At 36.7% G+C, this 14,889-nt stretch overlaps 1 long non-coding RNA gene across 2 annotated transcripts in view; it reads left to right on the plus strand.

The window, feature by feature from the left end:
* The window catches only part of LOC148425777 (uncharacterized), a 56,983-nt gene that overhangs the window by 17,921 nt on the left and 24,173 nt on the right, over positions 1-14,889 (plus strand). For both annotated transcript variants that reach the window (XR_015865110.1, XR_015865111.1), the window contains exon 4: positions 10,481-10,546. This is a non-coding gene — a long non-coding RNA (uncharacterized LOC148425777). The remainder of the gene's footprint in view (positions 1-10,480; positions 10,547-14,889) is intronic.

A 14,889-nucleotide genomic window follows, 5' to 3' on the forward strand; every position in this document is an offset into this window, starting at 1 on the left:
ATGGGACAATGGTTTTGTCTCATTGCTTTTTGATAATTTGTGTAAAGACAAATTGTTGTTGTATTCCATAACAGCTTTTTTGCCTCTCTTTTTTGGGTAATAGAATTTTAGCCCATTGTCAAATAGTTTTTTTTTTTTTGTACGCATGTAGATCAGGAAGAAAAGATGACTGACAAATTGATAAAAAATTTCCTTTTGCAGCCACCAATTATTGTTGAACAGCCACCCTAATACAAACACATTTTAGTTGGAACAACAACTCTTTCTGGTTGAGGCTGTTTTGATACTTTTCTTCATTAACCCGCTTCCATCTGTTTTATTTCTGTTATCTCTTGGTCACAAATGAAGAGAATATACAGGTACTCTAAATAATAACCCCCCCCCCCCCCCCCCCCTTATTTCCTCCCTCACTCTCTCTGTGAAGTAAAATTACTTCATTATTTAATTAAAGGCAAAACATGACGCAAATGCATCGAATAAGTTCAAATTAAACTCTGTCAATGTGAATAATTGGGCTTTTCTATGAAAACAAATCCGGTTAGAAAAGGACTCACCAGATGAATCTTTCCAATTATTAAAAAAAGAAACAACAATATGCTAATATTTTTCTGTTAACACACTGTTTACATAATCTTTCAATCTCAGAATGTTGCCAATATTTGTGTTTTGAAAGGGTTATTAGTCAATGTCAGTGGTTATTCTGCCAATAAAAGCAATCAGAACTGCACAACTACTCACTCACAGACAAATTTTGTGAAAACAATAAATTCACATTTTGGTTTATTTTCATAAGGTGGGCAGGTACCCCAGAGACCTAACTCCTTGTACCTACGAATGGAGCATAGGTCAATCTATTTTTTAAGTAAAACCTTTGAAAGAATATTTACAGCACAGGCTATATGAATCTTCCTAATTCACTGGTGGTTATAATTCTTTAGATTCTATTACATTACCAACATACTTAAATACCTAACCCAAATACAAAGTACTAGAATGTTGCAAACAATGTATTTCCAGCCAGACAATTTCACTTATTGCATGAATGATTTCAGGCTTGTGTTTATTTCTGGTTCACTTTATGGGTAAAATGAGAAGAGTGATTGCCCTGTAATGCAGAAAACCACAAATCTGGACTGGATGGTGGCAGAGTTACACTTTCATTTCCTACTGTCTGGGCTTTGGAGTCTGCTTGACCATGTGATCTTATTTATTTATTTATTTATTTTTTTTGTTTGTTTGTTTGTTTGTTGTGTCTGCATTCATACAACCATACTATGCACACACAATATGTTCTAAAGCAACCTTTAATGATTTAATTTATTTATTTATATTTTTATTTGTTTTTATTTTAATGCCATACACGGCTGGTTTTTGGCAATTTGTTGGCAATATTCTCTGTAGAGTTTTGATTTTAAAATGTCCTTACATTAGGACCATTATTTATTTATTCATTATGTCTGCTTGCATACAACCATACTATGCACACACAATTTGTACTAAAGCCACCTTTAATTTATTTATTTATATTTTCATTTATTTATTTTTATTTAATTGTCATACAAGGCTGGTTTTTGGCAATTTCTTGGCAATATTCTCTATAGAGTTTGGATTTTAAAATGTCCTTACGATAGGACTATGTGATCTTATTTATTTATTTATGTATTTATTTATTTATTCATTGTCTGCATGCATACAGCCATACTATGCACACACAATTTGTCCTAAAGCCGCCTTTAATTTAGTTATTTATTTAAAGTTGTATTTATTTATTTATTTATTTATTTATTTTTTATTTTATTGCCATACAAGGCTGGTTCTTAGCAATTTGTTGGCAAAATTCTCTGTAAAGTTTGGATTTTAAAATGTGCCTACATTAGAAAAGTTCATGTTTAAAAATGTGACTTTCATGTCGATATGTTTATTTTGGATGAGCGGTAAATACATTCCTCTGTGTATGTTGAATTACCAACAATGAGTTACTGGCTCCATCAGTTCTTTGAAAAGTTAGTCAACACCTCGCAAATTGTCCAAATTATCATTGAGTAATAAGAACTGTGAAAATTGAATAAAGCATGGTGCATGGGGTGAATATAAAAACATGCATGTTATACTAATTAATAACTCAATTTTGTGAGTTAAGAATTTTTATCAATCTAAAGATTTACTTGTGAACAAAGACAGCTGAGATGAATTCCAGTTCCTCAGAATAGAAAAAAAGAGAATAGAATTGGATGGATCGATGCAAAATGATTATGAATTCAAAATAAAGCAAAACCACAGGAATGGAAGTGCCACACTGTACTTTAGTCTAACAATATGAACTATGCTGTAAGGGTCATGACTCGAAGAAAAAGGTCAAATGAAAGAGCAGTCAAAGCATATTAAACATAATGCAATAGTGTTAGTACTCAGGAAAGCATATTTGTTGAACCTTACTCAAGTCTCACAAAATAATAATTTTTACTGGGTTGCCTTGAAGAGAAGAAAAGCAAATTGCCCTAGTTTAAGACCATAAGGATATGGTCAATTTGGTACACTACCAATTCCAGTCATTTTACTGTATGTGTTTTTTGTCAACCATTCCCAGAACAGCAGCTGAATCATCCTGTAAATTCCCAGCATAGGTTTATAGGAAACATCATGAGCTCCAAGTTTATGTTACGTGTGCTAACACTGAAATTTTAAACCTCTCATGTGGTCTCATTTAGTTATCAACACGTTGTCATGCGCAATGTTATTTTAATAACCATTCATTTAGTAGTTTCGGTTTTACATTTTGATTGTTTGACGAAGACGTGTTTACTTCATGATGGAAACAATAAGTGCTGTAGCGAACATGAAAGACATAAAGGCCCTTAGCAGCATTATTGATGCTGTATGGCTCACATTTTGATATATATGTTGAAAGAAGCTCGCCGTGAGATTGAGGAGCCCTCAGAGATCTGTGCAAAAGATGCCGTTAATAAAATGCAGGCACTTCCAACTCGACAATACACCATCTTTGTTTAGGTCCCAGGTATAACACTGATCCACACAAACGTGCTTTCACCACCTCTGGGAGAATTAGATTTTACTGTTGAGTTTTTACAATACACCAAAATAAATCACTGAATGCTTTTGTGTTCATCACAATAGCCAAGGATGACTGGTTTTGGACTCAGACGCGACCTTTCAGACAGAGCCCACCCGCGGCTCTGAGCTACATGTGGCTCCTCAGCGCTGCCCTAGTGACTCCCTGGAGCTTTTTAAAAAGTGTATGAAAATGGAAAGCGGGGCAGATGTAGTTTTTGTTTTAATATGCTTTATAATCATAACGCAAACATTTTTAAAGTTTACCATGCTGTAAAAATGAGTAGAATGAATATAAAATGTCAACATTTCTGTTAACAAATATTTATATTTAGTCATAGCATGCGACTTGTTTCTTTCAGCTGGGCCTGTGTATGTCGTGCAGATGAGATCATACAATTTTAATCAGTGTTAGTTTTAAATTGTGCCATACTTTGTTTTTTATGTACAGCAGAGTCTGATGTTCATTTTGAAAAATGGAATGTCACTTTTTACACCTGATGCTGATTGGTATTCCAAATGTTGTTCTAAACTTGGACGCCGCTAGGTGTAAAAAGGGGCGCTCTAAACGCATAGGGCATAATCTCAAAGCAAACCGGGATTTGCGGTCTATAATCTCACCCACTTGCCATATGTAGGGCGCCAGAAAAAAAAGAGCTACAGGTGTTCGATAGGCCAAAAATCCTGATGGGAAAAAGAGAAACATATCCAAGAACAGAGGTTTCAATCATTCTTGGACGGAATCATTTGCTTTCATTGTCATTGCTGAAGGATTGCAGGCATGTTTGCTTTTTGATGAGAAGTTGTGAAGTAAGAGAAACATTTTACATGCCCCATGTTGAGAAGCTGTCCTGTGATGTCCTGTGAAGTAGCGTTAAACAGGCAAGAACACAATCCTCTCATAGGCCCATATTTAGGAACAAATTGGCTGTTTTTATAACAGGAGTTCTGAGTTTTGTCAGTATATATTTGGAATGACACATTGGAATATTATTGTGTGTTGTTGCTGAGGTCCGATTATGGCATTGCATTCTGTTGTTGTTTTTTGGAATCCTCAAAATAAAAATGACAACACAAATCTGATTTCTTTAATGCATTTTAATTATTTCAGCAATGCAACAATACATAAATTGTACATTAATACTGTAATGGAAGTTAAACTTAAAGCACCATCGAACCGCAGGGTAGTCACATGGTGCGGATACGTGCACAGCAGAAAAAAATAAACATTGCATCATGGAGGCTTATTATTGTAATTTGCCTAGTAATTTAGATAGGAACGTGTGTTGGTTAATTGATATGAGGCTTTTATTTTGTTTTTGGGCGACTCCAGCCATATTTGTTTTTCTTGTATTTTTGGTTCAATATGGCTCTTTCAACATATTGGGTTGCCAAATGCAATGACTACAAAAATAGTATTCTTTGTGAGTGTCTTTGGAAAGACCTCCATGTGGGGCGACTTGGTGGAAGAGTGGTTAGCACCGAGTCCAGAGATCAACTCCTCCTCACTCCGGCCTTCCTGTGTGGAGTTTGCAGGCTCTCCCCGTGCATGTGTGGGTTCTCTCCAGGCACTCCAGCATCTTCCCACTCTCCGAAACATGCATGGCAGGTGTACTGGACACTGTAAATTGCCCTTAAGTATGGTTGGGTGCATGAATGGTTGTCTTCCTGACTGGAAACCATTTCAGGGTGTCTTTCCTATCCTGCCTGAAGACAGCTAGAATAAGCACCAGTAAACCTGGAACCCTAGTGAGGATAAGTGGCTAAAGAAAATTGATGGATGGAGGGAAGACATCAATGTGCCATTCAAGGTAGTAATAATGTGTATGTAATGGAACCAGACTAAAAAAGTCTTTAACATGAAGTTTGTTTGAAAAGTGTGTGCATGCGAGCGTGTGTGTGCGTGTGTGTTGACCAATCCCTATTTTAGGACTGAGGTTGCAAAAGACTTCCCATCTAATCTAGCTGTCTTCTGTAAGTAGTATAGAGATTTCTCCAGTTTGTTTCCCTCTAAAATGATAAACATCTGTACCCATTTGTTGTATTTTCAGTTCCCACAATTACTGTTTTCTCCCACTTGCCATTATAAGACAATTATATGACTGGTATTCATTCTCACCACTTCCAGTTGACGTCAAATCTAAGTAGATCTCATAAAGTTTTATTCCCACAATGCACGTCAGGCCTATATACGCTCTGTTGTTTGAATATATCCCCACTGTGAAGGAGAACAGAGGTGACTTGTCATTCAGCTGACCCTTAAAGCAGCCGGATGAAGGCCAGAAAAGAGGGGGGAAGGGGGGTGAAGGGTGGAAGGAAAACTTGGGCCAAGGTCAAGAAAGCTAATTTGTTTCCTGCAGAGGCAGACCACACACTGGCTGCACAAGAGGGCCTTTGATGTAGTTAAGGGGGCATAACCTGAAGCTGAGTTCATCAGCCACTGAGTTCAATGCATCATACAAGAAGGAAATTCTGTTTATTATGCTTTCATTTGTCCTATTTGCTGTGAATAGTTAAAGAAATAATTGCACAATGTTTATCTATGTCTTACTTAACAAGCTACATTCCCCGTCAACATGTCCCAGTGGGCCCATACAGTAAAGTGGAACTTCTAAATTAGAACACGATGCTTTCTGGGATGCTAGTGGATTTATTTACATTTATAAAATAGGTCAATAAAAATAATAGTCCATGAACACCAATGCAAATTCAACTGATTTATCCAAATGCCCGTTTGTGCGAGATTGGTTCTGTCTAAAGGTTTTTTTTTTCCTACCTATCTCCTGTCAGACCTGTCTTTCTTGTTTTGACAAGCTCTATCGCGTTTTTTAGATTAATGGTAATGAGCAGATATTCTTTTTTTGTGTTTCACAGTGAACGTCATTATTGCAGATACTGCTGCTCACAATTTTTTAATTATACACAAATATGGCACTACAGGAGGATGATGATAATTGTGACATGTTTTCCGCTGACAACCACCTGCTATCTTTCAAATGCTCACTAGATTATATGACATGAACCACCATTTTGGAGAGCAGCTTGGTGCTTTTAACAGTCACAGTCAAAGAGGAAATGAATGTATTTGCCACCTCAAGGGCACACATGGCAGGTTTGTGTATCCTGTAAAGCAGTGGTTAATCACTGTCTGCATAAACCTTGTAGCCTTGAGTGGTGAAAAGCCATCAGCCAGAGAGGAAAACGTTTAAGCTACTATGCTCTTACACTTTAGAAATGCCAGAACCAGTAATTTTCAACATGCACTGTTTAGCACAATAGGGTAAATATCTACAACATATCTCTGAAAATGCCAAGGATCCAAAGCTGAATACTTTATGAATAACAATAGACCAAAAGTGACATAGTTGTTTTTTGTTTATTTTAATTAGCACCTGGCGAGTTGTTTTCCATTAGCACTGTTAAAGTCTATCTGCTTTTGCTAATTAAGGAAAGTGAAAATAGATTAGACAGCTTCTCTGAACAAAGGTCAGAGATGGCTCTCCGTGTCTACACTCTGTTTGTATGGACGGCACCAGGGAAGAGAGGGAGATGGAGAGAGAGAGACAGAGAGAGAGAGAGCAAGAGAGAGAGACAAAATCTCACGCAACACTCCCTGTTTGCTTTATGCAGTCTCATTTCTGCCTATTTTTTCTACAATGTGAACAATAGCTACACGTTGTAGTTTTGATATTCTGCAGCACCGATGAAAAATGATACGCAACTATGGCAACATTCAGCTTTTTGAGCTGTTATAACAAATCACATGCAATGTCAGATTAAAGCCTAACTGCTGAAAGATAGGCATCAATCAGTGACCTTTCTCGTGAGGATGCAAGACATGCCATGGTTGTCAAGAAGGAGGAATAAGGTGGCTCATCCCTCTCTAATCTCCCTTTCCTGGCCAATTGATCGCATTTTCATATCCATTAGGCTGGCTTTAGAACTGCTGTGTTGAATGGCAGATTGCAGCCATACTTCTTAAAGGCCAGTGGATGAAAATATTAAAAATAGAATAAAATAAAATGATATGATATAATCCGATGCGCCGCGCTGTGGAAGACTGCTGAGCATGTCTGCCTCCCATGCGAAGACCATAGGTTCGATTCCGGCGCTGGCCTTCCTTTGTGCATTTTGTATGTTCACCCTGTACCTGCGTGGGTTTTCTCCAGGTGTTCCAGTTTCCTCCCACAAAGCAAAATCATGCATGGTAGGCTAGGTATGTTGGATACTCAAATAAAATAAAAATAAAATCATAATTTTACCCTTCAGCAAAAACTCAAACAGAAGTCTGGCTTAGTTGTTTAAAACATTGCCATGATGGGATTCAGACCCCGGGAAATGTAATTCACCATCTGAACTGCTTATCCTCAAAAAGTACTAGCAATCATCAGTTTTGGGATTGCTTTTTTTGATCAGTTTATTTCTGTTTTTAATTCAATTAATTTAATGCATATTATGTCACAAACATTAGGGCATGGCTCAATTGTTGTGTTTACGTTTGAGCAGAGAACCTTCCACCAAAGGAAGAGTTAAACAACAAGTACTGTATTAGTTTACAGTAATAGATTGAATTGAAATATTTTGAAATGCTTCACATTATGTCATGTCTTGATGTCGTCATTTCATGCAATATTTTCCAACGTTGACACTACCACAAGTCAGTAAGAAATTAATTCTTTATGGCAATGACAAGACTACTTTATGCTCTTTTCAGTGGGACGAAAATAAAACCTAATACGAACACTGTTAAACTCAAAGAGAGAAAGATCTTTGCAATAGGTCATATACCAGTAACCTCGCCCCGCATGTAGCGCATAGTTGCAGCAGTGACTTAAGAGGTTTCCTTTTTTTATTGTTGTTTGCAATGAATATGTCCAAGTATAAATGTCTATTCTGGTCCACCATTCAGCATCTCAGAAGTGGAAAGTAGTGCACCAATCACACTATGTACAGTGGAGAAGCGGGGCTGCCGTGTCCCTTTGAGGAGCCAGAGTCTGCAGATTCCGAGGTGGGCTCCACTATTTTGGGATAGAAGTCATTGGGGACAGTGCCTCTGAAACGGCAGACCAGAGTGGTGATCCCCCATTTAAGAAGAGAAAGGTCGACAGGCGCATTGTTGCAGTGGTCGCTGTGATGTGGACTCTTTGCTGGTCTGCCGTAGTGGAAACGGACCTGAGCCCAAAGGTGAAGCTCTCAATTTACCGGTAAATCTATGTTCATACCCTCACCTATGGTCACGAGTTGTGGGCCGTGACCGTAAGAATTAGATTTTGGATACAAGCTGCCGAAATTGGTTTTTTCCTCAGAGTATCCAGGCTCTTCCTTAAAGCTGAAGTGAGAAGCTCCATCATCTGGAAGGGGTTCAGAGTCGTGCCACTCTTCCTCCATGTTGACAGAAGTCAGTTGAGGTGGCTCGAGCATCAGGATCCCTCCAGGACGCTTCCCTGGTGAGATGTTTCAGCCATGTGCCATCGGGAAGAGGCCCCATGGACAACCAAGGACATGCTGGAAGGACTATGTATCTCGACTGGCCTGGGAACGCCTTTGGATCCCCTGGAAGATCTGGATGAAGCAGCTGGGGAAAAGGAAGGCTGGGCTTCCTTGCTAAAGCTAACTGCCCACACGACTTGACTCTAGATAAGGGGTAGAAAATGGATGGATGGATGGATGGATGGAATTTGAATCATCAAAGCAATTTTATTCAGTACCTTTACAGTATATATGTCTATAACATTAGACAAGCAGTGATTGTATGGCTGTAACTTCATTATTATCAATTGTTATCATCTAATGTAGCTATAATATTACACAAAGAACAAGATATTCCTAATTAATTGATGAATTAAAATTTTACATTGTTCTCTCGATCAGTGTTGACTCCAGACCAACCAGTAAAATAGACGGTAGTCAAGAAGAAGACGAACCGCCAGCTCTTTCACAATGGTCACCGTCTTAAGGCAGCAGACCAGGCACTCCTTGAAATTATTACCAAATACCACACAGAGCCGAGGCTAGAAATTGAACCACTCTGCCAACGTGCTGCCTAGATGGCAGTCAAGAGTTAGTAGAAAAAAGAAAAAAAAAAGTAACGGTAAATTGCATGAGGAATCTAAGCTTATACTGTACTTATGACCTGAGAAATTCTTAATGGGAACCTTCTCTCCAAATTTTGGCAACCATATAATTTTTTCTGCAAGTTGATAACTTGTATGTACTGACATTCAATGTACTGTCCAATAAATATGGTCCTTGCATGCAGCACTTGTTGTTGAAGTTTCCTATCCCTTCTCATATGATATAAAAATGTACGAAACCATAGAGTTTAAATTGCTGCACTCAGGGCACAATGCGACCTATTTTATCAGCATTTCGAATTAAGTCTGATGGTATGCACAATGCCTTCTTCATGCCTTATTCATCCTTGTATTTGTGCACTGTTTTCTGAATTAGTTGGTTATTTCTACCCATTTTTTTCATTTCTGTTGTGCAAACAGCTATTATACTGAACTCATGGAGGGATTCATACTCATGCACATGTGTAAATGAATTTTCTTTTCTTGTCCATATTCTGTACTTCAACGTTTTATTTTATCTTTCTTGAATAAATGTCTTTACCATTGTTGTTATTTTTTTTAAACAAAATGATTAAGAAAAAAATCAATAAGTTTACATCTTGTTTTGCAAAAGGTTGTTGATTGCTAAATGTAAAAAAAGATAAACATAAATTAGTAAAGAATATGGACAAAGTTGGATGGAATAAGGACCTTTTTACACAGATGTACCTAATACTTCTGCAAAATCATTATTTGAATGACAGGTTTGTTTTAAACATTATCTAAAATACTGAAAGAAAAACATCCAATTGGTTGAAAAATAAATAAACAAACTTTCAAGGGGAAGTCAGCCCAATTTTCTTACCACTAGATGAAGCCCTTTGTGGAAGCCGGGATTTTTTTTAAATGTATATAAAGATTCTATTCAAAAGATGTGTAACATTCTTTAGAGTTACAGTAAGATTCAATGGCATTCAATGCTTTTCAGAATATAGAAATATAGACATTCTGTTGATAACAATGTCCTCCTTAAAATTTCCAACCATAATTTTCAGTTTCCTGTTCGATGATTATTGCCCACGCATTCTTTCCGATTGAGCACCCTCAACCAGACCTCTTTAAAAGAAACAATGTTGCGCCCAAGCTGACAAAAGGCAGCAGACAGAAAAGAGAGTAACAACAGAATTTAGTAAAGTTCAACAAGGCAGAAAGGATTACGGTAGTGAACGGTGACTCTGCTTTCTTCTCATTTACAACTTCTGCCTACTTAAACACTTTTACATGTGCTCTTTTATCTGTGCCTTCATTTAATAGCCAAAGAATCACTTGACACGGAGACACTATTTTTTTTTTTTTAGTGTTGATCGAGTATGGCCACCATCTGCGCAAAGACTCTGACTTCTCCTGCTTCTCCAGCCATCAGTGTAAGCATCATGTAACATAAATATTCTCAGTAAACTGTCTAAAATTCTAACTGCCATGTGGCTAAATTGGTTTTGTTTTTTTGTTTTTTATTGTCATTCCTTTCATTAATTCAGCCTTTATTTGTCTTTATCTTGTGTTCAATAAGTCGCTAAAAGCCTGCCGCTAAGATCAACACAAAAAGGAGTGCTGACTTTGATTATGTTGTTTCAGTGATAAGGATGTACATGTGCTAGAAAAACAAAAGTGTTGAATGTTGTCACGTCAATAAGCAATTTTGCACCACTAACGAAAAGTTGATAATTCCCCAGCAGTAATACAATTATGAATAGAAGAGTGTGTTCATCAGACCAGCAGGGGTGCCCATTAAAATAGAGAATGATCACAATAATTGTGATTTTCAAATAAATACACTTTGAAATGCGATTCAGACTGAGGAATTGTTGAAAAAGCTATAATTTTCTGCTAAAACATGACACACTCACAAGGTTCCTTGCTAATCAACTCAAGTGTGTGTGCATTGTTTGTTGTTGAAGATAAATGATTGCAAATGCATTCGGTGAGTGCTTTGTTTACATAACTTGTTTGGTATTAATTTGATGTCATATTGTCCAAGTGGGTGACTAATGACCTATATGTGAGAAAATCGAAAGCCATTTGTCAATGTAAGAGTATGAGTGAACGTTTTTAGGTAAGGTGATGGTATCTAGCTACTGATGTTGTAGTGGTTCAGTCGCCTGAGTTTCATTTTGGCTGCTGGAGTGGGTAATCTGGACAACAGTGCGATTTCAGCCCTGTGGAGCTCTGGGATTTGAATGTAATGTTAAGTTTGCAACAGTAGCTACGTAAAATATATTGCTGGGAGAGTCAGTTAAAATGCTTCAAAACAATCAATTTAAAACCACATTTGTGGACAACTTGTTCAGAAAATTGACAAATGGATGGATTAATAATAATAATAATAATAATAAAACCATTTAATTAGTTGCACTTAAGTCTCACAACATCCTAGCTGACAGAAAATTGATTGATAGAGTTGGTAGCTATCAGAGGTGGGTATTTTACGTTTTTTAATTTTTGATGGTCCTGCAGTTGTCAGTCCGCCTTTTTTCAGCCTAAAGTACTTGTGAATATGAAATAAACAAATACCTATGCTTATTAATCATTCGGTAATGGAAAAAACAATTCAACAAACATGATCTACTATTTTAATTCTGTGACTTGCAGAGGACTTTTGAGCATAGGCATGCGTAAAGGATTCTGCTGTCTTTGAAAGAGATGACATTCTTTGGTGATTTGGTTAAGTAATAAAATGTCTAGACACCAACTAACATGAATTTCCCTTAAGAATTAGTGTCATCAACATGAAAGCTTGACTCTGTACTCTTGGGTCCTGTTTGAAATATCGTCTTTTAAATCAATGCTCTCCTCTTCACAGTTCCTTTACTTGAGCTAGGTGGTATATTGTCAAGAACCTCAGTGGTTAAGTTTGTAACGTTAAAACGTATTTTTTTTGTTTTTTTGCGTATGTATTTTTTAAAGTGTATTCTGTACTCTCAATAAGAAATAAAAGTCACTGCTTTGTGTTTCATCATCAACAACAACAACAACAACAAACTCTGACTTTATGCTGCACCAATTTGGATAATTGTGCACTGTCAAGATTTGCAACTAAAATCTGATGTCCAACAGAAAAACAAATAACACCATTGCAAACTTAATTATTTTAATGATCATGCTTAAGATTATCCAAAGCAGTTGTTGTATTTTTTTTAGTTGCTCTTTTTTTTTTTTTACTTTTATTTTGACTGCAGAGATTTTTGAAAATATTATCACAAGAACCTGACATGAAGGTGTATGAAATCCAGGGAGAAGGATGGGTGTGTCAAAGCAACCCCCCCCTCAGGGAAACAAACAAACAAAAAAAAGAATCCTTTTATCAAAGAGGAAAATTATTTTCCAAAGTATTAACCTTGGAGAATATCTCATGTAGTTGTTTTTTTTTTTTTAATAGAATTGTGAAATAATATGCTAAGAATAGAGCAGAGTTACTGTGAGTGCCAGAGGTTTACAGTTTGTCTATACTTTTGTATGGAACAATGATTAATCCAATAAGAGAACATAATACAATTGTAATTGCAAAAAAATCCATCCTATCCCAAATGTCAGTCATACTTCCAATGAGTCAAAATATCTTCGTGAACAATAGTGTTATGAAAGAGTTACTCGTAATGGGAAAAGTAAGGCAAATTAAGTTTAGTCAGGCATGATCCCGTGTTCAGGCATTCTGTTTTGAATATTGATAAAAAAATATCTTAGTTTTTGTTGTTTGTTTGTGGCTTAATTTTGTTTTAAGTGAAGAAAAAATAGTTTTAGACTTAAACACGGGCACATTTAAATCAGTGCCTGGATCCTTTAAATGGTGTGGCAAACCGACTTGGTTACCATGGCTATGTGAGGGTTCAGGCACACATTAATCACATGGATTCAGGTTTCTCTCTGCTGTTTTATTTTTCAAAAAGACACTGAATCTCCTGGACATTCTTTATGAAGCTGATTTATGACGTTTAATATATTTGTGCGTAGATCACAGGCAGTCCCTCTGAAAGGTAACAGTTTATGAGGGAGGCTAGAGTGCATGTTGTAGTCTCTGTCAGGAGACTTTATGTCTGTTTGTGTCCAGTGAATGCTTACGAAAGAAAACCGCAGAGTTTGTCGATGTAAGAACCATTTTAAGACGTGGCACAAAAGCAATGAAATGTCTCTCTTACATGTGCAAACTCTTGCACATTAGTGGCATCCTAGCATGTCATTTCAAAAGTCTGTTGTCATTGTTATTGATCAGTCACATCAAATATAGAATGGTGTTGTACTCACATAGCGTTCTGGGAAATGGGATAATGGTAGTAAATCAGTGGCAAATTCACATTATTCAACAATAATTTGCTGTTCAGCCATCAGTGGCCAGGAGTTTGTTTCAACCACAGATTAGTCAAGATGGCAATGCATGAAGAGAAAAACGGTGCTCAGAGAATAGGAAAAACAATTACAACAGACTTTTGATGTATAAACACTATGATTCTATTCTAACCATGGCCTCTACTGCATTTGGAAACAAAACACATGGAAAAACAAGAATTTAATAGCCTTGAAGAGGCAGCTGTGTCGTGAGTGCACTTCAGTTTCTTGTATCGTATGAGTGTGTTTTTGTGAATGCATTGTGAATGCTCTTGTGGCCTCTCTATGAGTTTGAGCAGGTTGAGTGGCTATAAGTTGTGAACACAGTCCAAATATCTATTTAGCCATTTTAAACTACGACTGGACGACTCCCACAAGGCAGAACAAACATTTTAATTCAGCAACCAAGTTTAATCAGACTACTGGTGGATGCTGCTGTCCAACACGCAGATGGCAAGAGTTACCATATTTTTCAGACCATCAGCCGCAACTTTTTCCTCGTGGTTTGAGCCCTGCGGCTTATAGTCCAATGCGGCTTATATGTTGTTATTTATTGTTTTGTTGCTAGCCACAAGCAAGCAAATATGTGTATTTGTTCGAGGTTTCGAATTAACGGAACGACTATGAAATAGAACGGAAAATATGTTAATTAATGGCTGTGCTCAAAGAGTTTTAAAAATATATTATTAAAAAAGATATATATCTAAATTGAATAAGAGAATGTATAAAATTTCGGGTAAATTTGTGACGTGTAAATTTCACATACAGTGAACAGTACATATGATTTTATTTATGTATATATGATTGTATATATGAATTAAGTGCAATGTGTTTTTAGGTTCACTAAAATAATCCATCAAACAAGGAAGATTAAAAAAAAGATGCTAATGAAGTATTGATATCGATTTTGAACTCAAAAAACAACAAAAAAAATATATATAAAATTCCATGTACCATCTTTTTGTGTAAATATCTCATGTTATTACTTGCGGCTTATAGTCCAGTGCGGCTTATCTGTGACAAAAAAAAATTTTCTGCTCATATTTTGCTACTGCGGCTTATATACCCATGCGGCTTATAGTCCGAAAATATGGTAGATTCCCTGATATTTGTTTTCATTTTCAATTTGGAGAATCAATAAAGTTTTGGAGAATCAATAAATTACTCATGAGTGACAAAATGGCCCCTAGAAATAAGTGAGCAATATGGCAACCCCCACCCACCCCCCTTTCCATGACACCGAAGGAACAGAACAAAATGTATCCATTCAAAATCTTTGTAGATCATATTGCTAATAAAGTAAAAAAGGAAGAAGAAAAAAAAACGAGAACAGTCCGCCCCCAAATTTGGACATTTCAGCTACTGGCCATGCTACAATGATCAGCCA

Source organism: Hippichthys cyanospilos, chromosome 3 (assembly GCF_059441005.1).
Source record: "Hippichthys cyanospilos isolate Australia breed blue-spotted pipefish chromosome 3, RoL_Hcya_1.0, whole genome shotgun sequence".
NCBI lineage: Eukaryota > Metazoa > Chordata > Actinopteri > Syngnathiformes > Syngnathidae > Hippichthys > Hippichthys cyanospilos.